This window comes from Pinus tabuliformis, chromosome 7 (assembly GCF_031772625.1).
Source record: "Pinus tabuliformis cultivar Carrire ecotype Pingquan chromosome 7, CPIR1, whole genome shotgun sequence".
Classification (NCBI taxonomy): domain Eukaryota; kingdom Viridiplantae; phylum Streptophyta; class Pinopsida; order Pinales; family Pinaceae; genus Pinus; species Pinus tabuliformis.
Window position 1 is genome coordinate 1,805,002,421 of NC_142293.1, and position 22,918 is coordinate 1,805,025,338.

The 22,918-nt window shown below is 35.6% G+C and overlaps 1 long non-coding RNA gene across 1 annotated transcript; it reads right to left on the reverse strand.

Annotated features, from left to right (window-relative positions):
- Positions 1-11,810: 11,810 nt before the first annotated feature.
- On the reverse strand, positions 11,811-12,346 carry LOC149255571 (uncharacterized). The gene is made up of 2 exons (XR_016266385.1): positions 12,189-12,346; positions 11,811-12,072 (listed from the first exon to the last, which is right to left on the reverse strand). It is a non-coding gene; the product is annotated as an uncharacterized LOC149255571 (long non-coding RNA).
- Positions 12,347-22,918: the final 10,572 nt, after the last annotated feature.

Below are 22,918 nucleotides of genomic sequence, written 5' to 3' on the forward strand. Positions count from 1 at the left end.
ATGTCAGAACTTGTTCAAGAGTATTGAACAGTCTTGCAGTTGAGATTTCTCCATCATCTCACCTTGTATCTGACAAGGGGGGAAATGATGGTCATCTACAAGCTTCAAAGCCACATCAAGTGAGCCTAAGCCACAACCTGCCACACCAGTTTCAGAGTTGTAGCCATAGACAAAGATTCCCCTCAGCATGCCTTTAGTTGGTAATCTGGGATACTTCCTCTAGCAGAAGACTTCAGCTTCTTACCAATTTCAGAAGTATTCCAAGAACGAAATTGAGGACACTTCCTCTAGCAGAAGACTTCATCTTCTTGCCAGACTTGGAAGACTTCCAGGAATTACATTAAGCATTCCAGAGTTGTTGGTCATCCTTAAACCATCACAGGTTGAGACTTCCCTTTTGAGGTTGAAGTTCTCCCTTTTATGCACAGTGAGACCTCCCTTTCATGGTTGAAGGGTTCCCTCTTCAAAACAATAGGATAACTTCCTCTAGCAGAAGACTTCAACTTCTTGCCAGTTTTGGAAGAGTTCCGAGAACTGCACTAAGCATTCCAGTGTTGGTGGTCATCCTTAAACCAACACCCTTTATTCCAACATTTTAGACAGCACATTCAGCCTAGTGCTGCCATGCATTTTTTCACATTTTGTATTAGAGCTCTCTTCTTGAACTCATACATAACCCTTTAGATTAAGGGGGGGAATGTTGGACACCTAATCCGCAATGGGTTAGTGTGGAAGCCGAATAGACAAAAGGAAGTCCAAGAGACCTTGGGATGTGAAACCCAATGGTCAAACCATGTACTATAAATGTATATGATCTGTTAATAAAATTACACTCTCATGTTTTATCTTTCCTATTTGTCTTTGCCATATGTGTGTTTAACAATGATTGATAACTATGTCAGAATTGCTCTCACATTTTTGTTTTGCATGGTCACGAATAAGGTTTTCAATATATTTTTTGAACCATATGCAAAGTTGAGAGAATACATGCTTAGGAGTTTATTTACGAATTTATAGTTATTGTTTTTCTGATAGCAATGGTTACCAATTTATCATAAATATAATTTGAAGAGAACCAATTTCAAGAATGGAATCCCATCACTAGAAGGACAAGAGGGCTTTCTTCCACACTAAGTTTCTGATTCATTGAACCCACCATTATTAATTTGTTAAATCTATATTCCGTCTCAAATAAAATACATTTGCATTCAAAATTTCTCAATCCTCCTTTTGGAATTGATATATGAATTACTTTTTTAATATTTTTGTTCGCATCATTATATAACTCACAAAGATAGATTTACTTATATATTATATAGATAAATTTATAAAAACAATACTATTTCCACTTGAGGTTTTTCAAAATGTTTTAATTATTAGGTATACATATTTATTTATTACTAGGTATTAAAGTATTATTGGTATAAACTTATTTCTTCTCGCAAAAAGCATTTTCACATAATAATATTATCGTACAAAATACAAATGGTGTATATTTATACATGGTTTTTTTTAAATGTTTTAATTATTAGATGTATATATTTATTTAAATATTTTCTTAGTACTAGATCTCAAATTATTATAGCTATACAATTACTTCAACTTATAGAAACTATTTTTATATAATAATACCATTATACTTTATATAAATCATATACCAGAAGAAATTTTGAAATACACTGAGATTTAATTTAGATTACCCTCATTAATATATATTTTCCCTATTAAAAAATATAATAAAAAATCAACATATTTCTATAATATTATATGTACGAAGACTCTAATTCAATCAAGACAATGCATTAATATTATATGCTTGTTTTAACCCAAACAAAACTATGATATGCTTGTTTTAACTCAAACAAAACTATGTAGACTCTAATTCAATCAAGAAAATGTATTTATTCAAAAAAAAAATTGTAATCCATAATTGACAATTATGACCTACTTAGGTCTGAAATGATTTTATTCACAATAACATGAGTTTATTCCCTTCGAAAACCTAATATTTTATATTATCTCCATCCCATAATGCTAAAAGAATTACATGTATATTTCAAAAGTAGCAACATAACTAAAAGGTTTACCTTGACCCTACATTCTTGAGCTTCAATTATCTGATGAGGACCCTATATTCTTCAGCTTCAAGAATCTGATGAGGCTTTATTGCAATGCATAACATGTAGATTAAATTTTTAGTTATAAAAGCACAGGCTCAATGACGGTTGTCATGACCAGATTCTTTATTTCATGGTTCGCAACACTGAAACCATATCGACATTTGTAGAGATGGTAGAAATCTCTTAGAATGTCAAATGCGTGTTTCTTGGAAGTGATCGTAACATTGCCGTCAGGTCTCAGATACTCCCAATTTAGTTCCTTGAGTAATTTGTTGACCATGGATTTTATATGATTGATCGCATCTTCCTCTATTTACTTGGAATTCTCTTTCATATAACATCATATACAAGAAGTTTTTTCTCCATGGCTCCTCTCAGCTTGCACTTTCCAGGCCATTAAATCATTTATCAAACTCTAAATTAGAACCAATCATGCAATGCAAAGAAAAACTAAGCAATCATGCTTTCATTTTTTTGAGTTTTTGTATATGATTTTTAAAAGATTTTTATTTTTACTTAATTTTATAGTTTTTTTTTAAATTTTGTTTTTTTTTTCCAATTTTTTTATGGTTTACTAGATAAAAAAATGTTGTTTCTTTCGAAAATGTGTTTTACTTTTTTTTTTTTCTAAAGTAATCGTAGGTCCTTCTATCCCAATTAAAAGAAAATTTACATAATGTACATAATGAGGAGCAGTTGCCCAAGCAAAAGCCAAGCCTCACAAAGCCTCAGTCCGTGGGTCGACAAGTCGAGACTCGGGCCCAAACCTCCTTTCCACGTTACCACCTAAGACGTTAGCCGTTCGATCAAGCCCCGAAGACCTAAGGTGATATTTCGGGTTTCCTTCAAACTCACTCAATAACAACGAAGAGGGGCCTGAAAAGAAAATTGAGCTACCAATAGAAACCATTTCAGGTCCAAATGGGAAGATAACCTCTGTGTAGTTTAGCCACCTGAAATTCACCAGATGCATGCAATCTCAAAAGGCTTGTCCAACAAGCACAAAACTTAACTGTGTCTTCGGACCCGATGCCAAATAGAGACTTCGCCTATTCTCATTTCGGGTCTGTTTGGAAGTTTAACCAACTATTTGTTTGTCGTGTGAAATCCATTGTATTTCTTTGATTTTGCTGACCTGCTTGCTCTTTAATGAAGCTCTTGGCACCCAACATTAAAAGGATGCATTTAACTTTTTCCTGATACCTTTGAAGACTTTTTCTATAATTAGCTTCCCGCCCGAGAAACTTAGGAAAGTAGAGTTCCGTGTTCAATTTCCCGCTCGATAACCAGAGTCAAACTCTAGATCCATCCTTGACCTTCTCCTCATACTTCTTCCTCATGTCAACCAAAATTCCTTTGTTCTTGAAGAACGCCCTGCTTATACTATATCCTACTTATTTCCTCTGTTTTGACGGATTTCCTTGTCTAAGGTTTCTTGTTTGTGGCACTCATCCCGCAATCAACCTTGAGGAGTCTCTGACCATTAATATATTTTATTGCTTTTGGTACAAAGAAAACCTTTATTAGCCATAATATCCACTAACCTGTTGGTAGTTCTTTGCACATGAATGAAACTAAGGGTTCTCATGGTGCGCAGGTGGGATTGAATCAGTTGATAAACTTGCAGTAATCTCTAGTTTTCGACACTTTGTCTGGCACTGAGCCATTGCATATTTTCTTGACTGAATTGATTATCAATTTAGAATCAGCTTCAATTATGGTATTATGTAAGTTTGAGTCCCTTAACATTTCTAGGAATTTCTCAAGGGCCATGAGCTCTGCCATATTATTAGTGGCTTTACCCAAATGACTGTGAAAGATGGCTTTTATTAAACCTTTTCATATCTTATTACTCCTCCATAACCAACAATGTCAGGGTTTCCTTTTGAGGCCCCATCGATATTGCACTTCATAAAACCATTTTTTTTTTTGTGGGGGGGGGGGGGGGGGGGGTGGGTGTTGCCAGAAATACTTATCATATGTTATATGGCTTACATTCTTGGTTATCCCCTAGGGGAAGAGCCCCTGAAGGCCCAAATGTAGAAGTATCTGCATATCCTGATCATGAGCTTGGTTCTCGGGGGGGTGGGGATTTTATAAGGCTTCCCACAATCTCTTTGAGCTGTCCTATGATCTGATCCATAATGCTCTGCGCATTACCAACCCTGTTCTTGAAGATTCTATTGTTGCGTTCTTTCTAGACATCCCAAATTAGAAAGCCATGAACTAGCTCCCAAGCTTTGTTGATTATTTCATTTGTAGAGAAATTTCTCCTCCAATTCCTCAAAGTGTTGTTGATGCTGCCAATGTCTCTGTCAAATGGTCTGAAGATTGAAGCCACCCAATTCCACAAGGTGGATGTGAATTGGCATAGGTTGAGAAGGTGTTTCGTAGTTTCTTTTTGTAATTTTCAAAGCTGGCATCTTGATGGACCAATTACACCTCTCTTCCACAGGTTTTCCCAAGTTAGAATCTTTTTATGTTGCACCAACAACATGAACAGTTTGATTTTTATCCAGTTTTGATTCCGCCATAAGTCCTTCCATACCATGTTGGGGTTTGGAAAGTCAAACCCAAGGTCTATTCGCTTGGCCTCTTTAAGGTTAAAGTTACCTTCATTGCTTTTGCCCTATCTTAGTTGGTCTAAAGATGTTGAAATCAAAATCTTTCTTTGTTCCAAGATAACTGTGAGAGCTTCTGCCTCGGCCTTCAACGAAGAGTCCTCACTGTAAATCAGGTTCTTCCATACTCTCCAATTTTTTTCGTTTCTATCCTACTCCCAGAAGACATTTACCTTGTGTAACCCTTTGTCCTCAGTATCCTTCTTAATATTGTCAAAATATCTCTCAGCAATTTTGGTTCTTATTGCCAATTATCTTCCCAAAACCAAGCAAGGTTTCCATCTTTGATTTCCCAGAAACTGTTCTTTTGAACAATAGCTCTATTCTGCCAAGTTTGTTCTAGATGTGTGAGCCTTTGATTATTCCAGACATCCTGATGTGCTGCATTTCTTTCGAATTGTTTGCATATTTCTGTTTCCATACCTTGGCCGAAGGGGCACCTTATTCCTTTAGCCATCTCCACCATAGTTTTGCCCTCAAAACTTTGTTTAGGGTTTCAGGGTCATCAAGTCCCAAACCTCCATGTGTCTTAGGTTTACAGATCTTTTCCCAGGCTACCAAAGCCCATTTCTTTTTCTCTTCCCCTTTGCCCCAAAGAAAATCTCTTTGAATATTTGTAATGTGTTGCATAACTTCTTTAGGAGCTGGGAGTGCTGAAAACATGAAAATAGGAACAATTTGTAGGATGGCTTTTGTAAGAAGTAGTCTTCCTGGCAAATTCCAAGACCCGTTTGTCAATTTTCCGATTCTATCCTAGAGTCTATTAATAACAGGCTCCCAAACTATCTTGCTTAGAGGCTTGTCTGTTAGAGGAAATCCCAAATATTTGGAGGGTAGCATTTCTCTTTGAAAACCTAGAATTCTGGTGAGGTTTCTTTGTATAGCAGTATCAGTATTAAGAACGAAAATCTTTGATTTGGTAAGGCTTACCTCAATACCCGTAGCCATAGCAAAGTCTTTCAAAATTTGTTTGAATGCATGAGCTTCTTTGACTATAGGTGTACCCTGCAACATGGTGTCATCCACAAATTGTTGATAATTCAAAGCATCCCCATTTAGGGTGAGTTTGAGCCCCTGAATTTTTCCTTCTACTTTGGCAGCTTTGATCGCATTTCCTAGCCCTTCCATCATGAGAATAAAGAGGAAGGGTGAGAGCGGATCTCCTTGTCTGAGTCCTCTTGAAGGCTTAAAGGTTTTGGATGGTGAGCCATTCAACAACATTGAAAAGCTTGAGGTGGTAACAAGGGCCATTACCCATCTTATCCCATTATGGTCAAAGCCATATGCTTTTAGAACTTCGCTGATGTATGCCCAACTAAGCTTGTCATAAGCCTTTTCTAGATCAAGTTGTATGATCATACATGTCTGCTTATTACTCTTTAGTGAGTGGACCACTTTGTCAGCTTGAATGATATTGTTTAGAATTTGTCTACCTTCCACATATCCGATTTCCTCCTCTGACACTAGAGTTGGAAGAAGGGGCTTAAGTCGGTTTGCAATTATTTTGGAAATAATTTTGTACACCACATTGTATAATGCCATGGGTCTAAATCTATCTGGTGTATCACATTATCCTGCTTTGGAATCAAGGATATGAAAGAGGTGTTGATCGCCTTCAAAATAGTTTTCTTTTTCCTTGAGTCCTCCACCACCTCTAGACTATCTTGCTTGACTATGTTCTAGCATGATTTGAAGAAGTCAACACTGAAACCATCCGGGCTTGGAGCTTTCCCATTTTGCATCTCTTTGATGACTTCACTGACCTCCTATTCATTCAATGGCCTATTAAGATTATAATTGTCTGATCTTGTCACAAGCTTAGGGATGTGCTTAGTGAAGTCATTGATGAATTATGATTTGTCTATGAGAGGCTCCTCTACTATGCCTTAGAAATGTTGAATCAGAGCAGATTCTCTTTCTTTGTGGGTATTGAGCTAATTTCCTTGTGTATCTTTCAGTTTTAAAATCTTGTTACGAGACTCATGATCCATGGTGGACTTGTGAAAAGATCTTGTATTCATGTCTCCTTCCTTTAACCATTGAACTCTCGATTTCTGTTTCTAGAAGATTTTCACTTGCTTACATAAGCCTTCCCGGTCTTGTTGAAGTGAGTTAGCTTGTTTCGTACCCTCCTTGGTGAATCCCTTTGAGATGAGCTCCTAGTTAATTTCCTGTAGCTTTCCCTCAACTACATTTTTGGCTTCGAAGATATTGCCAAACTCATTCTTATTCCAACCTTTAAGCCTACGTTTGATGTGTTTCAACCTCTGTTGTAGAAGGAACATTTTAGTACCCTAAACATTCAAATCTCTGTCCACCATTTTTCAATATTGCTGTAAAAGTCAGGATGGGTAAGCCAAATGTTTTCAAACCTGAAAGGTCTATTTCTTGGCGTTCCTATAAAGGATGCTTCTAATTGAATAGACCAGTGATCCAAGCCTCCAAAATGGAGGATCATAGTTGACAAGTCAAGGCCTAAGAGGATAAGGTCCTCAAAGATAATGAATCTATCTAGTTTAGAGGCCACTTGAGCAGCCCCTCCACTTTTATTATTCCAGGTGAAGATACCATTGTAGGTATCTGTATCTACTAGCCTCATGTTGGTAATGAAGTTTTGAAAAGCTATGGAATCTTTGCCTAGAGATCTAGTCCCACCTTTTTTTTTCTGAGAGAGATCTAATCATATTAAAATCCCCTCCCAGAATCCATGGGATGCCTGGATGTCTTTCTCTTATCTCCTTCAGAGAGGTTAGAAGCCTGAATTTATCTTCAAGCTTTTGTGGACCATAGACATTTGTGATCAGATAAACTTCCTTGTCCCCAAAGGTTGGATGACCACTCATAAGTAATTCCTAGATTCTTCAACATCTAGGATTCTAAGTTTCTGAGGGTTCCACAGTATAAGAATTCCCCCTACTGCGTTGTCTACTTTAACTTCTAGATATTCATACTTAATAAGCCACTATCTATGTATCTCTCATATTTTGTCTACAGAACATTTTGCTTCATGGATAAATACCAAATCTGGTTTTTATTCCTTCATTCTATTGCTTAAATTTCATTGTTTCCTTTTACTTCCTAGACCCCTAATATTCCATGTTGTGAGCTTCATTAAGAAATATTTGTAAATGAGTAACTAGTTAGGTCTTTCATCTTACCTGAGTTGATCATGATTTTTCCACATTAAATCAATAGCTCATTTGTCTTTTTCTTCCTCTTTTCCTTCCTGGGTTCTTGGAAGCTTGTCCCTCTATTGTGTCCATAGTTTTGACTCCTCCAATATCTGACTATCATGGTTTCTTTTGACCCTAGAACCCTTTGCCTGAGTTCTCTAGAGGAAGAGCTATTGTACTTTATTAAATTCCTTTTGAGGTAGCGAATCCACTCCTCTGGTAGTTCCTTCCTCCAAGAACTTTTCTAGATCGAGAGGCTCCCTTTCTAGTATGTCCTACAGTTCATGCTCCTTCGTTCCCACTTCACTTGGGGTCATCTCTTGGTCCCTATCAAGTTCCATCATGTTGGGCTAATCCTCCTTTTGTTGGCCTTTTTCAGGTCTATCCTCCATGTTGTCATCCTTTTCTTTCTCTACTAGATTGTCCTTCAATACTTGCTTCGCTCTTTCATCCTCTTCTTCTTCTTCTAATATCTTGAACATATTATGGCTAGGTTGCTTTTCCTCATAGGTTTTTTTTTGGTTTGTTCTCCTTCCTTTTCCTTTCCCTCCCACTTTGGTAAAGCTTTCAGTCTCTTTACCTAAGGGTGCTTTGAAACTGCTCTCCAATTTATTTAAAGGGTAAACAATGTAAACTTTGAAACGGCAACTATAAACTCAAAACGGGAACTCTAGCCCAAAAACCCCAAAAAAACCACAAAAACAGTGCTCAAAACGAAAAGTGTGTATACTGGAACGATGTTTTTTTTTTTTAGGTGTCAATTTTGCGGCTGTTTTAAAAATGGCAGTGACTACGAAATTTTCTACGTAATTTTCCTGCAAAATATAGCTTCAGAACGAAAGTGTTGATACTGGAATAATGATTTTTTTTTTTAGGTGTCAATTTTGCGGCTGTTTTAAAAATGGCAGTGACTACGAAATTTTCTACGAAATTCTCTACGAAATTTTCCTGCAAAATATAGCTTCAGAATGAAAGTGTTGATACTGGAATAATGATTTTTTTTTTAGGGTCAATTTTCATACTTTTTAAAAAATACTAATAAAACCAATTTTTTATGTCTCAAACAAAGTTAAATTTTAAGGAAAAAACACATTAATGTTTCTGGTAGAATATCATTTTTCTTTCCTCAGTATAAATTTAACATGTTTTCAACCAAAATCAATAGTTTCTCATCTTAATAAAAGAATCAACGCTAGAGCTTAAGTCCCGTGGTGGAGCACTAACTCAATCTACAACATATCAGGTGACTTGAAGTAGTTAACCCCCTTGCTACCTTATGATTCGATATGCTCATGCATCGATGATCTGCATCCCCAAAGTTGGAGCCCCCTCCTTTTGTCAGAATGATATGGGTCATATTAGTTATCATGTTTCTCGAGGTAGTTAACTCCCTCACTACTTCTCAACCCAACATATTTGTTGACCATTGATCTCGGTGGAACATGACTTGTCGAGCCAATGGAAAATCGTTTGAACATAACTCCCAAATGCCTGATGAACATCACCACATTACTCTTCCAGGTTGTCCATGAATGACAACTTGGTATCTATTTCAAACAATAATTTCATTATTCCATTAGTCTCCCTCCCAATGGCATATCGTTCACCCAGTTCACTTCGATTTGATACAATATGGTTGGATATGACTAGTGATTATAGTCTACAAATACAAGAACTTGATAGATGGCTGCTTCTTTAACATCATTAAATGGGTTTTTGATGTGAGGTTTCACAAGAAGAACTCTGGCATATTTGTAGTTGCCTCTTGATCTTTTTACATGTATGGTGTAACCAAGCACTCTCACCATTGATAAGCAAGGGTAAGATATTCCTCAGGGCTCATGAAGAGCCTCAAACAACAATTGGTTCATGAAGGGCAAAGATGTGACAAGCAAGATTTTGAACCCAGGTGGAGAGGATAACAATCTAAATTTTTTTCCTTTCAATCATCTAAGCTAGACCCCATTGACAAAGTAGGTACCTCTTGTTTATTTGTACTCTTCTAATTTACAAGTCCCCTCCAGGTCTTTAACAAGCTCATTGTAAGCATTGAATAATTTTTGGTCAGATAGTGAAACGCTTTTGAATATATGACCTTATCGTATATTGTTTTGTAAGAGGCTTTAGGCCTAGTTTGATTGTGTTGCCTAGACTCATGGCCAGTTTGATTTGTGGGTAGTAAAAAGGGTGGAGCTAGCCATGAAAAGGTAAGTTCTTTCAATACTGAGCAAATTAAAAAAAATCCATAACGACAAAATCTACAAAGATTTGAGTTTATACTTGTAATGTATTTATAATACATCTTTAGTTTTTTATGTTTTTTTAAATTTAAATTTTATATTTAATTTATGTCTCATCATTCAAATTTAAACCGTAGCATCAATAGTTTTTACCCATTAAAATTTAGAATTTGAAAATTTTGAAAATTTCAATAATAATTTTAATGTTTAGAAAATTAATTTTAATATATTAATTTTTATAGAATTTTACAAAATTTTATTAAAAAATTTATAAAACAAAAAGTCAAAGTTTTTTTACCATAAAACAAAAATAATATAACCTTCTTTGTGGGTAGGTATAAAAATGATGGTAATTTTAATTAGAATTTATACTATTAGTTTCAAATTTAGTATAAAATAAATAAAAATAAAAGATACAATTGTGCTCAAGTAAACAATCATGGAGTGTAATGTTAAGACAATTCTTAATGCGAAAGTCATTCTTTTGAAACTTTATGGGAAAAGGTGAAGCCATGTCAAGAGTTAGTGTGGCCAAGGCCGTGTGTGATAGGCCGTGTGTGATAGTAAGATAATTTCAATAGCTTAGATGTCATTACTTAATGATTTAGTAAACCAAAAATTAAACTTACTTTATATGAAACCCACACAACCTAGCAAACAAACAAATATACAATTATGGTTTAGTAAACAAAAAAAATTAAAATTACATATTATGAGAAGCCACAACACTTAACAAACAAACAAATATAAAGCTATAAATAATTTTAATGTTTAAATACACATGTAGGTTTCCTAATGCAAATATTAAGACAAAAATACAATAATGAATAACTAGACACAATATGACATAATATAATGTTTATATGAAAAAAAGCCCTTACATAACTAAATCTAAATTAATAATTGCAAAAGAGTAAATCCAAAACCCTAGTTGAATGAGAGCTTAACGCGGAACACTACACTTCAACTCAAAATAATTCTCACTGAAAACTCAAATTGATTGATTAATCCAATACAAAATAGCTGGCATTACGCTTCAATTCAAAAAAACTTAAAGGAATTCATAATAGCTGACTTTATACTAAAATTCAAAACGATGATCATTGAAAACACAAAATGGTGACTGCGGATCAACTCATTGCAGCTCAGACTCTGTTCAAGTAAACGTTTGAGATCAGTTGTAGATCCCATGAAGGGAAAGAATTGCCAAGCCAAAGGACTGAAGTAGCGACGATACACAGAATCATCCTCCTCCTCGTGATTATTTTTTGAATGGAAAGCGGGGGTCGATTCCCGGAATCGACCCCCGCTTTCCATTCACAAAATAATCACGTACTTAGCAACGACTCAGCAACGTCAATCAAACCAGGGGGGATTGCATATGTTCCGGGGTTATATTTGACACCGTTTAGAAGTCAAATACTTTCGATTTCAAAATATACACTTATTTTTTACTGCCCAATAATTTTTTAAAATGTAGTATTGATGGGCATGTAAAAAATGACGAGTTTCAATCTTTATATATATATCATGTCCAGCGTTACCTTCGAATTTTGGAAGCCGACGCCTTCCAACCAGGTAGATTCCAAGAGATTGTGAAAGAGAGAACCGTGGTGGAGGGTGGAGGCAACGCCTTGTTTGCATAGAACGACACTGCTGGAGGGTTCAAAAGTTGAAGTTACACTGAAGCACCCAACCTCTCACCAGATTTGGGAGAGGCAAAACCGGAGAACAGAGGAGAAAAAAAGAGGGGGAAAACTTGTCCAGGATATATAGCAAGAGAGGAAATTCGTAAAATTCAGTGCTATCAATCCCTGACCAGCGTCTCGAAGCAGTGCAGGCCGTCAAACTGAGGGGCAAACCTTGCTGCCATCCGCTCCCTTTTTGCTTCGTCGCCCTGCCGACTATAAATATTATTCTGCGAACCTCAAAACCAAAGCACCAAGTTAAAAAACGACCCCAAGAATTTGTGACAGCAACCGGACATACCCCAAAATGATTAAACAGTATTTATTCACACTGATCTATACTTACATGATCTGTTCCCGCTTTTGTTGATGGATGGCGATGAGTGTAGAAAGCTCCAATGGCGGTAACTGCAGCCGCAATTTTGAACAGACTCTGACTCACTGCCATCTCTTTTGACTCTTATCTGCCGCTTTCCCTCCAATTGCTACAATTTTCTACGAATCGCACAAACGATGACCGAAAATTGTTCCAAGCCAAGGGAAAGAATTGCCAAGGGAAAGAATTGCCAAGCCAAGGGATATTTTACTTTTGCTTAAATTTGGAAAACACCAGTTCATAATCTTTAATGCAAACCAGGATAAAATTTACGAGGCAGAGAGTAGAGGTTTCGTGAACCTGATTTCGCGCAGCCATATAGAGGATTAAAATCACAGAATTTACTTACTGCACAAAAAACAGAGTAAAATAGAGCAAGCTTAGAATACACGTCAAAGAAGAGGTCCACGTCGTTCTTGAAGCTTATGAGGTAAGTTTCACAGAGCCTTCTGAGGGAGTAGTGAACGTCCTTCATATAATCTAATCCCTCTAACACTTGAACAGCCAATTCCACGTCTTCTCCCACCAAGAAATAAGCCACGTCCAAAAGCATCGTTCGCTGTTCGCTGTCCATATCTTTGCAACTCCTTTTTAATAATTTGTTAATTACATCATTTGCTTCGGGCAGACTCGCTCCTTGAGAGTATAATTTCAACTGCCGCTCCCAATGCGTTCTATCAGAATTACTGGATAGCTGCTCCCCCAAAACTTGTAAGCAGAGAGGCAAACCCCCACAAATTTTCAAAAAATCCTCCACCAAATCTGCGCACCCTTCAAGTGAATTTGATTGACGGGTGGCATGATAGCAGAACAATTCTCGGGCATGCTTGTTCTTCAATGGCTCTACATCATACACGAATGAAGTGTTTGCATAAGAGGCCCTCACTACATCCTTATCACGAGATGTCACGAAGATCAAACTACCCTCTTCCACCGCGCAGCGCCACCCCCGGGCCGCCCCCGCCCCGCCCGAGGGGCGGAGCGTCGATTCCGGGAATCGACGGTCCGACAATCAACCTTGCAATCAATCCGCATTTTGAGTTGATATTGTAATACGTTGATGTCTGGATTGAATCATAGATGGATAGCCAGCTAATTAGGCCTTCCAGGTTCTTTTCTCGTGTGAACAGATGTAGATCAGCGAATCTCTATACCTGAACTCTCGTTGGATATAATATAGAATAAGCGTCAACAGAGCATTCTCCTGAATCTCAAATTCAACAGAACGTTGAAAGCAAGAACGTTGCCTCCGGGATTCCTTACTCTGGCACAACGAGTACATGAATCAAAATACTTGAGGGCAAGGAAAGACGAGAATCGTTGTATTGTTTCTTGTTTAGGTAAAATGTCATGGCCTTCATAGACAAGTAAGTCAAAACCGAAATAATCTTTCTGGTCATGGAAATTGTAAATAATAATTTACGATTTGTTAATAAAATATTTTATTTGTTAGTATAATGCCCCTAGCTAATGAAGCACACCTATGTATATAATAAATAAGTAAAAAAAATTGTCAAATCAACTCAGAAAATAATATTTGTATTTATTTGTTAGTATAATGCCCCTAGCTAATGAAGCACACCTATGTAAATAAATAATTAAAAATAATAAAGCTAACCCAACTACCCTCACTCATTAAACTCTCCATTCACTCATTAAACCAACACGTGTTTCCTTATTTCCTTTGATAATGAACAATGTGGGTTGGTATGAAAATTAATACATGGATACCTTATCACATGCCAATGAGTTTAATTCCATTTGTGAGATTATATACTCATGATTTTATTAACCATGAACTAAAGGGTTTGGCTCATGTATTGTCATCCATTGGGCCGAGGTCAAACTCTAAGCCATGGATACATAAATACTAGCCATTGGATTTAAAGCTCTTCGAATGTTAAAACCCCATTGGACTTCCACATTCTATGTGAATACCATCCATCTATCAAATTATTCCCTATGTGAGGCTTTCAAATTATTCTCTATGTGAGGCTTTACTTGCCCAATATTTTCTCTCACCTCCAATGTTCCGATAGAACTAAGCTTTACATTTTTGTATAATATTCATAAGTAAAAAAATTGTCAAATATAAAATTATTTTTATTTTGGTTTCAAAATAATTATAAATAATTCAGAGTTCTGGGTAGAAATCTGTTGGTTATTCTATATTAAAACAGGTTTCTGTCATTCTCCATTCCAGAAACTCCTCTCCGTTCTGATTTTACATGTCATTGATCATTATCTAGTCACGTACCAAGTTATCTTGATCTCTTTATGCTAATATTTAAAGACATAGTGGTCATCCTGATAGTTGGTTGTGAGATGACATGGTTGGGTTGAATAAATGACTTGGCCTACCACAAAACCACAGTGAATAGAAAGATGCTCTACCCAACCAATGGGAACTGGTACCTGTACTGGAACTCCCCCTGAGGAAATTTTCTTTTTGTTTTGCTAAACTAAGAGTTGTAACTTCTATTTCATTAAATCGGAAAGAAAAATACATAAAATACAACAGTCCCCAAGGAACTTTGGGCTAAAGAAATATCAAACTGCTTAAAGCCATAGACCCACAAACAGAACAACAAAACCCTCGAAAAACAAACATAAGTCAACACCGTTCGATCACCCCTCAAAGATCTGACGGATGAGGCTCATATCGGGGCGAGAACCTGCAACCACGTTAAAATTAGAATCGAACCCAATGAGAAAATACAGACCATTCTAAAAGGATTTTGGGTCTGAACGGGGGGATAACCCTCAAGCATGTAGTCCACCTGAAATCCACCGATTCCCACCATGAAGCACAACAAACTCAAAGGATAACACTCACCTTGACCTACATACATATCCTTAATCATCGAATCTCCTCGCTAGATCTGACGGGCAGAGGAAGACATCGCTTGACCTACATACATATCCTTAATCGTCGAATCTCCTCGCTAGATCTAACGACAATTGAGAAAGGTCCATTACAATGCAATTTCATTCAGCAAAGAATTAATGCTCTTCAATTTCTTCGAGATGCAATGCAAGAAATTGGGTTGAAAAAAGGGGACTTTAGTGAATCACGTGTGGCAAAAAAGGCAAAGGAACCCCAACCACCATTACATGGAATGTATGGAAAGACACATATTGGGGGATTTGCAGACATGAAAGACCCATTAGAAGAGGAAAATGAGCAAAATGAGCAAAATGAAACAGAAAATTTTGTGGAAGAGGACAATGATGAAACTCTAGAGGACGAAGAGTTTGGATTACGTGACATTCTTGATTAAATTTAAGTTATGCTTGTAACTCAAGCTTTGCAATGTTTTGACTTTGACATTTTATGAGAAGAATAAACACTCAATTAGGGTTGTTATACGTTCAATATTGGTAATATGTGATTTTTGCATTGATTTTTAAGTTAATCATTTTTTTTTGAAAAAAAAGTAGTTATTATTATCCTTTTGACATGAAATTCATAAAAAAAACTATTATTTGACCATTTTTAGTTAATATTTTTGTATAAAAATTGTGATTTTGACATGTTAATTCTAGCAAAAAATTATCAAAACGTTTAGTTTTTTTGTTATATTTATGTTAAAAATGGTTATTTTTTATGTCCAATGTTAAAAAATGTTGTTTTTTAGAAACAATTATTTCATGTCGATTGAAAAATTAATTAAGGGGGTTGAAAAGATGTCTAAATATGTAGATTATCTAAAATTCAAACTATCGACTTTATAATTTAAAAACACAAAACAATAAAAAGCCCACTAAAAATAAAATAAAAATTAAGATAGAGAACAAGAAAATATGAATACAATTACGACTTCAAAAACTATCAAATTTAGAAAATAATTTTTTACATTTCACACACTAGAAAATTTAAAGTCAAAAAATAGGTCTTTTAAAAAAAGGGTGTGATGCAGAATACACACTTTTTAAAATCAGGATGAAAATCACTACCATTCACCGAGCCTCACCCACTTAATGCACATGAAAAAAATTAAAGTTCCAAAAAGCATGTTCTTAAAAAAACATGTGTATTCTGCATCAACACTTTTGAAAATCGGGTCATTTTTTTGCCACCTCTACAAAACGGGTAACAGTATCAGTTCCCGTTTCAAAGTTTACATTGTTGGTAGTATCTGAAGAGGTGCCCGTGTTCATGGTATTTGCGACATCTAAAGGGTATATTCTCATAGTCCACCGCCTACACCCAATATTCATCATATACTTCTAGAATTATTTCATCCAGCAAAGCCCCAAAAAGATCCATTTCCACGCATATTCTGGCAAAGGAGGTATATTTTTTCTGCATTGTGGCCTATGATATTTTTATGAAATGCCCTAGTTTATTATCTATGGCTTTTAGTGATTCTCGCAGCTAATAATATAGAGGTAGGGAATAAAGTCTTATCCCTACCAGCACCGAAGTAAATGTTTCTCACTCTGGGACAAAGTTCATCACCCATGGTCGCATATAGAGACCCACAACGACATAGAAGTAAGGTCCTCCTTCAAACATCCTATCCTTATCCTCTAGGTTTGTAAACACAACTATGAAGAAACCCTTAAATCCAAGGTGTAGATATATATCTCCCTTAGGTTTCCAATGGTTCTTTATCCATGCGTGTAGGGCCTTCTCCGTTGGCCATAACCCCATGAATTTTCATATCACTGCATAACTTGCCATGTGCTCCCTGTGTGCCTGTAGCACTGGATCACTTAACACCACTCAGGGTGTGATGGAAGCCCTTGGTTTACATGGTCCTCTCCAAATTCTGAGGTCAACTTTCTGACTGTCTACTCCTGTATGTTTCTCTCTTCTAACTTCCTCCTGCATTTCTGCCAGCCTTTGTGCTCTGTTGTTTTCCCATTTTCCTCTTTCTATACACCCGGTTTCCACTTCCATGGGTTTCTTGAAACAATTAGAGACTACATGACTGTAGGAGGGAGTAGAACTGCCCCCTTCTCGCCCCTCCATGGTACCCAGCACCGAAATCCTGCTGCAAACCCTAGTTCTGCGTGTTTTTCCACCTCAAGGTTCACTAGCAAATCTCGCCCCTATCCTCCGTAACCGAATCGAAAATATGTTTTACTTATTATTTAATTCTTTATATTTTTTTAACTTTTTTTAGTTTTTAAATTCTTATCCTTTATAGGATAATTTTGTTTTTGTTTTTTTTCACATTTTTATGTTTGATTTTTGTTTTGTTAATTTTTTTTTTATGTTTTTTGTCTTTTTTTGTTTTTTGGTCTTTTTTGTATAGTTGACTTTTATTTTTATTTTATGTCTTGCTTTCAATATATATTTTTATTTACGATTTGCAAATTTTTTTTTAACTTTTTTTTTTCATTGTTTTAATTTTTAATTTTATGTTTTCATTATTCTTTTGAAATTTTAATGTTTTTCGAACTCATGATAAAATCTTTTACACCATTATTTCAAAATGTTGAAAATTTACCCCAGAAAAAAAATTGTTATTCCAGCATCAACACTTTTCATTTTGAGGGTGTTTTTTGCAAAATTTTTGCACATCAAAATTCCGTTTTACTAACTTTTTTTAAAAATGTTGAAAATTGACCCTAAAAAAAATCCATCATTCCAGTATCAATGCTTTTCCTTTTTTAGGGTGTTTTCTGCACATTTTGTGCACAAAAAATTCGTTTTCACTGCCATTTTTAAAACATGTTAAAAATTGACCCTAAAAAAAAAATAAAAAAAAATAAATCATCATTCAAGTATACACACTTTTCATTTTTAGCATTGGTTTTCATGTTTTTCTGGGGTTTTTTTGGCCAAAGTTCCTGTTTTGAGTTTATAGTTCTTGCTTCAAAGTTTACATTGTTATAGATTAAACTTATGTAAAACATCCTACAAAGCAAGTCATAGCAAGGAATTTCCAAAACTCAGAAATAGATAATTAACTAATAACTTATTAGATGACAAGTTATATGAGTAAACTTTAGATAATAGTCACAATCATGCAAGTGATCATGAAATTCATGAAGATGGAGACCAATACACCATTCAAACATCCATTACCATCCTACACAAGTAAACTAGTTAGTAAACCATGAATATTTAGTGATTGAAGCATTCATTCATGAATCATACAAAACTATATATTAACAATTAACATAACAAGCATATTCATATATGGATAAATTATTATACTTATTTTAGTGAGTTAAAATTGTTAGGAATTGAAGGAGGGATTTCCACTCTCCACCCAACCATAGCCCAACTACACTGTAATATCTCTTGCAATTAACGACCCCGAAGTTGGATCCAGAGTCCAAGGGGATGCTTCTAAAGGGAAAATTCACATCAACAACTTGGTCAAACACTAAAGAGATCCCATTGTCTAGGTGGTTCATTAACTAACCTTTCGATAGTAAGAACTAGAGTGACTCACTTACTCTTTGAGATTCACATCACAGGGCATCACCCAAATTAAAAAGGGGAGTGGTTTTTTTAGTTTCCAAGGATTGAACCCACTATGAAGGTGGTTAATCACCCAATTAGAAAGAACTTAGCAAGCACTAAGTTATTCATCAGCCTAATTGCAAGCACCTAATGGTTTAACCCAAGGATTGATTCCACTATGAAGGTGGTTCATTAGCTAGTTAGCAAGCACTTAGAAAGCACTAAGTGGTTCATTGGCCTAACTACAAGTACCCAGTAGTTTAACCCAAGGATTGATTCCAATATAAAGGTAGTTCATTAGGCAATTAAAAATAAGCACTTATCAATCACTAATTGGTTCATCAACCTAACTAAAAGCTCTTACTGGTTTAACCCCAGGATTGATTCCTATATGAAGGTGGTTCATCAGTGAGTGAGCAAGCACTTGGCAAGAATTAAGTGAGTCATCAACCTAACTACAAGCACCCAATGGTTTAGCTAGGGATTGATTCCAAATGAAGGTGGTTCATCAGCAATTTAGTAAGCACTAAGTGGTTCATCAGCCTAACCATAAGCACACAATGATTTAATTCAATCACAAAAATACAAACTAGAAACATACGTTGACACGGGGATTTTAGTGGCCTCAATCACTATCAAGGTAGTTAACACTCAAATACATAGGGCACTGGCTCAAGGTCATACAACCTTCGAATTTAGAAGGGGAGAAAAAAAATCTAGTTTCATAGGAAGCTTTAAACAATGAATTGTTGAGAAAATTCCTTCTCATCTAACAATTGAAGCGAACCCTATATTCATTTCAACTATGTGTATATACAGAATTTCTCTTGTGTCCTTTCCCATCACCTTGGCTCTTCTGTGCCTTCGCCTTCTAGGTTTTCTCTTCAATTGATAAGAGGAAAGGATGAGAATGGGAATTTCCCATTCCAATATTTACTCTTCATAAATGAATTGTCATCAAATATGCCAACTGTAGTTCAACCCAAATTGCATCACACTAAAACCTATAAGGTAAAATGAATTTTCTCAGTTGCAAGTGGTTCTACATCTAATTCAAGAGGGTTTACCTTTTAAAGTCATTCAAGGAAAATAAGCAATGCCCCTTAGAAATCATATCTATAAGTTGTCCCTTCCTCCAAGAAATTTAGTTAAATTTAATTAATAATTGACAACTGCTAAAACAAAGGGTCAATCGAACTTTAGTCTATCGGACCTAAAGAAACGAATTATTATTTTATTTTATTTAAGATTTTATTCCTATGCTCAAAAATCTTGGAGAGAGGCCTCACGAGCTCACTATAATTTTTACATCGTAAAAGGCTAGGAAGGTCAGTATTGAAACAAAGATTATGAAACGAGATCTAATGTGGTTGTACATGGGCACTTTAAGAGGAAGTGATTTTCATCCTCGATGTTCATATTCTCACAGAGATGACAGATCCTTTCCATGCATGGTGTTTTAGGAACTACCCAACGACCTGTTTCACTATGGAGCTCATGAGAGTTCATTATAATCTTGGCTATATTATTTTTTTCTTTGAGCTAGTTAAAACAGAGAGATATTATTGATATTCTAGGGTGGGGTTGATGACCTCCTTATAATATCTTAATTTTCTTTTAGCTGCTAAATCTTTCTCACACCACATTTTTCTTTCAAATTAGAACTAACAATATTTCTCATTTTATTAATGTTTTGCAATGAAACATTCTCGTCGATCTCCCAATGGTTTAACCAAGCTCTAGTGTCTTCATGCCAACCTTGTTTGAGCCTTAGGTGGTTCTGGATGGAATTTAAAGCTAGCTTAGGAAGTTTATGGTCTCCTATGTTATTGAGTTTGTGCTTGTACAATAGAAGCCTAGTCATAGCTAGGCTCTCGGTAGGGGAAAGACCTACTTCTATAAGGAGAATAGGATAGGATGTATTTCTTTTAATTTTGTGGTTATACATTATAAAACGCTTTTGGATTTGATTAATATTTCTCCAAGATTCTCTAGAGATGCTACAACCCCAAACCTCACATCCATATAAAATAACAGGAGTGACTAAAGTTTCAAAAATGAACTTCTTTCTATCCCACATTACAAGGTTTTCTATTTTACAATTATTTTCAAGACCAAAATAATCTTTCCACCCCCCATTAATCCTTTTATCAATGTTATAGTTCTAGTTGAGCTTGTGATGAATATCAATTCCTATGTACTTATAAGAAGACACTTCCTCCAAGTTACTATTGTCATACATAAAATTAGTGTAAGTGTCCTTCTTGGATTTGATAATCATAACTTTTGTTTTGTCAGTGCTAATAGTCATACCCATGGTAGAGCAGAAATCCTTAAGAAGTCTAATTTTCTTATCAAGATCAGATGGGTACCTTGCAAGAAGAACAATATCGTCAGCATATAGAAGAAAGATGATGACTATCCCAACTAAGATCGTGCTAGCATATCTTTCTTCCTCTAAATAGCCTTCTAGCTTGTCGATGTAAATGCCAAATACGTTAGAGCAGAGGGGGAAACCTTGTATAACTCTGATATTACACTTAATATCTTTCGATCACCCCTCATTACTCTTTAAATTGGCAATTACATTCTCATATAACCTTATAGCAACAAATCTCAACTCGAAAGGAACCTTTAGCTCTTTTAGTCTATTCCATAGGTTGTTTCTAGGAACCATATCGAAAGCCTTTCTAAAGTCCATAAAGCAACAAAAGAGATTGGATTTATTATTGCGGAATTCCTCCACAATGATCCTAAGCATAACGAGGTGGTTAGTTGTTGAGTGTTGCCTTATAAAACCCGCTTGGTATTTAGCCCGCTTACCTTCACTTTCAAGCCATATGCTCAACTTCATTTCCAAAATATTACCATATAACTTAGCTAAGAGAGGGTTGATCATAACTACCCGATAGTTAGAGGGGTTATTTGTATCCCCACTTTTAAAAATAGGGATAATGAGGCTCTGAGTGCATGGTTTAGAGAACCCTTGCTTCACCGCTTGATTAAAAAGATTTTGGATGTGGGGGATGAGGACAGGACCTCCAATTTTTAATGTTTCTGCCTAGTAACCTTCAATGTCCTTAGCTTTCCCATTTTCGAGGCATTTAACCTTGAAATCAATGTCTTCTAATGATAAAACTTCTTTGGTTGTGAGCAGGGTTTCAAAGTTATCCATGACATTTGGAGATTCATAAAGATTTTTAAGATAGGAATTCGAGTTGTGTAAAGCAATTTTATTATTATCTTTAGTTTTCCTAGTTAGAATCTGCCTCCAAAATTTCTTAGGAGCTACCTTAGTGAGGTGTAAGAGATTCTCTTGTCTTTTACGAATATACTGCCTTTTTTCCTTTTAGTTAGGGCTTTGTATATTTTTATCTTGCTAATTTTAAGAGATTCATCAACAACTTCCTTAATTTCTCTCCTCACACTTTTACAATCTTTGTCATACCATGGGTTGGTTTTGCTATTTCTTTTATTACTTGAAACTTCAATTGAGAACTTGTTAATATAATATGAGATGGTTGTAGTAAAATTATGATAGAGGTCTTTTATGTTGTCTATAGTAGATAAAGGAAGAAAAGTAATTTTTAATTCATTTAGAAAGAGATCATTTTTATTTCTATCAAAGATTAAGTTATTTTCGATATAAGGATTATCTTCTAATGGGATCTCTATGCACGACAAAATAAAGAGTTATAAGTAGAGGCCTATGATCAGAGCCAGGCTCGTGGTCATTTAAGATGTCAAAATTTATTATTTCGTTGTATAAATGGAGATTGGAAATAACATAGTCTACCATGCTGCTACCAAACCCATGGATGCAGGTCATCTGGATAGAATTGGGCCACTTCTTTAATTATGAGATCCTGAGCACTACAGAGCTTGACTAGCTCTGACCTAAACAAATTCTCCCCGAGGTCTTCAGAGCTCCTTTTGTACCGGCTAGCCAAAGTAAGGTCTTCATCTAACGAGAGAGGAATAGGGTTGGAATGATTGGTTAGAAGAATAACTTGGTTGCTTGAAGTTCAAGCATTAAAGTCACCCATTAAAAGGATATTACCTTCATTCCTTAGGCTAGAAATATCATTCTCTAAACCATTGTAAAGACTAATAGTAATTTTATCTAGATTCTTTTTCTTATAGAAGTTAGAATTGATGGGGGGAAAAATAACAGATTGCTATGTAGGTATTTTTATCATTAATGTCAGTAATCGCTATCCAACAATATTGGTTGTAAGGGTCGTTTTTATAAATCCTAGCATGAGGGGAGATATTC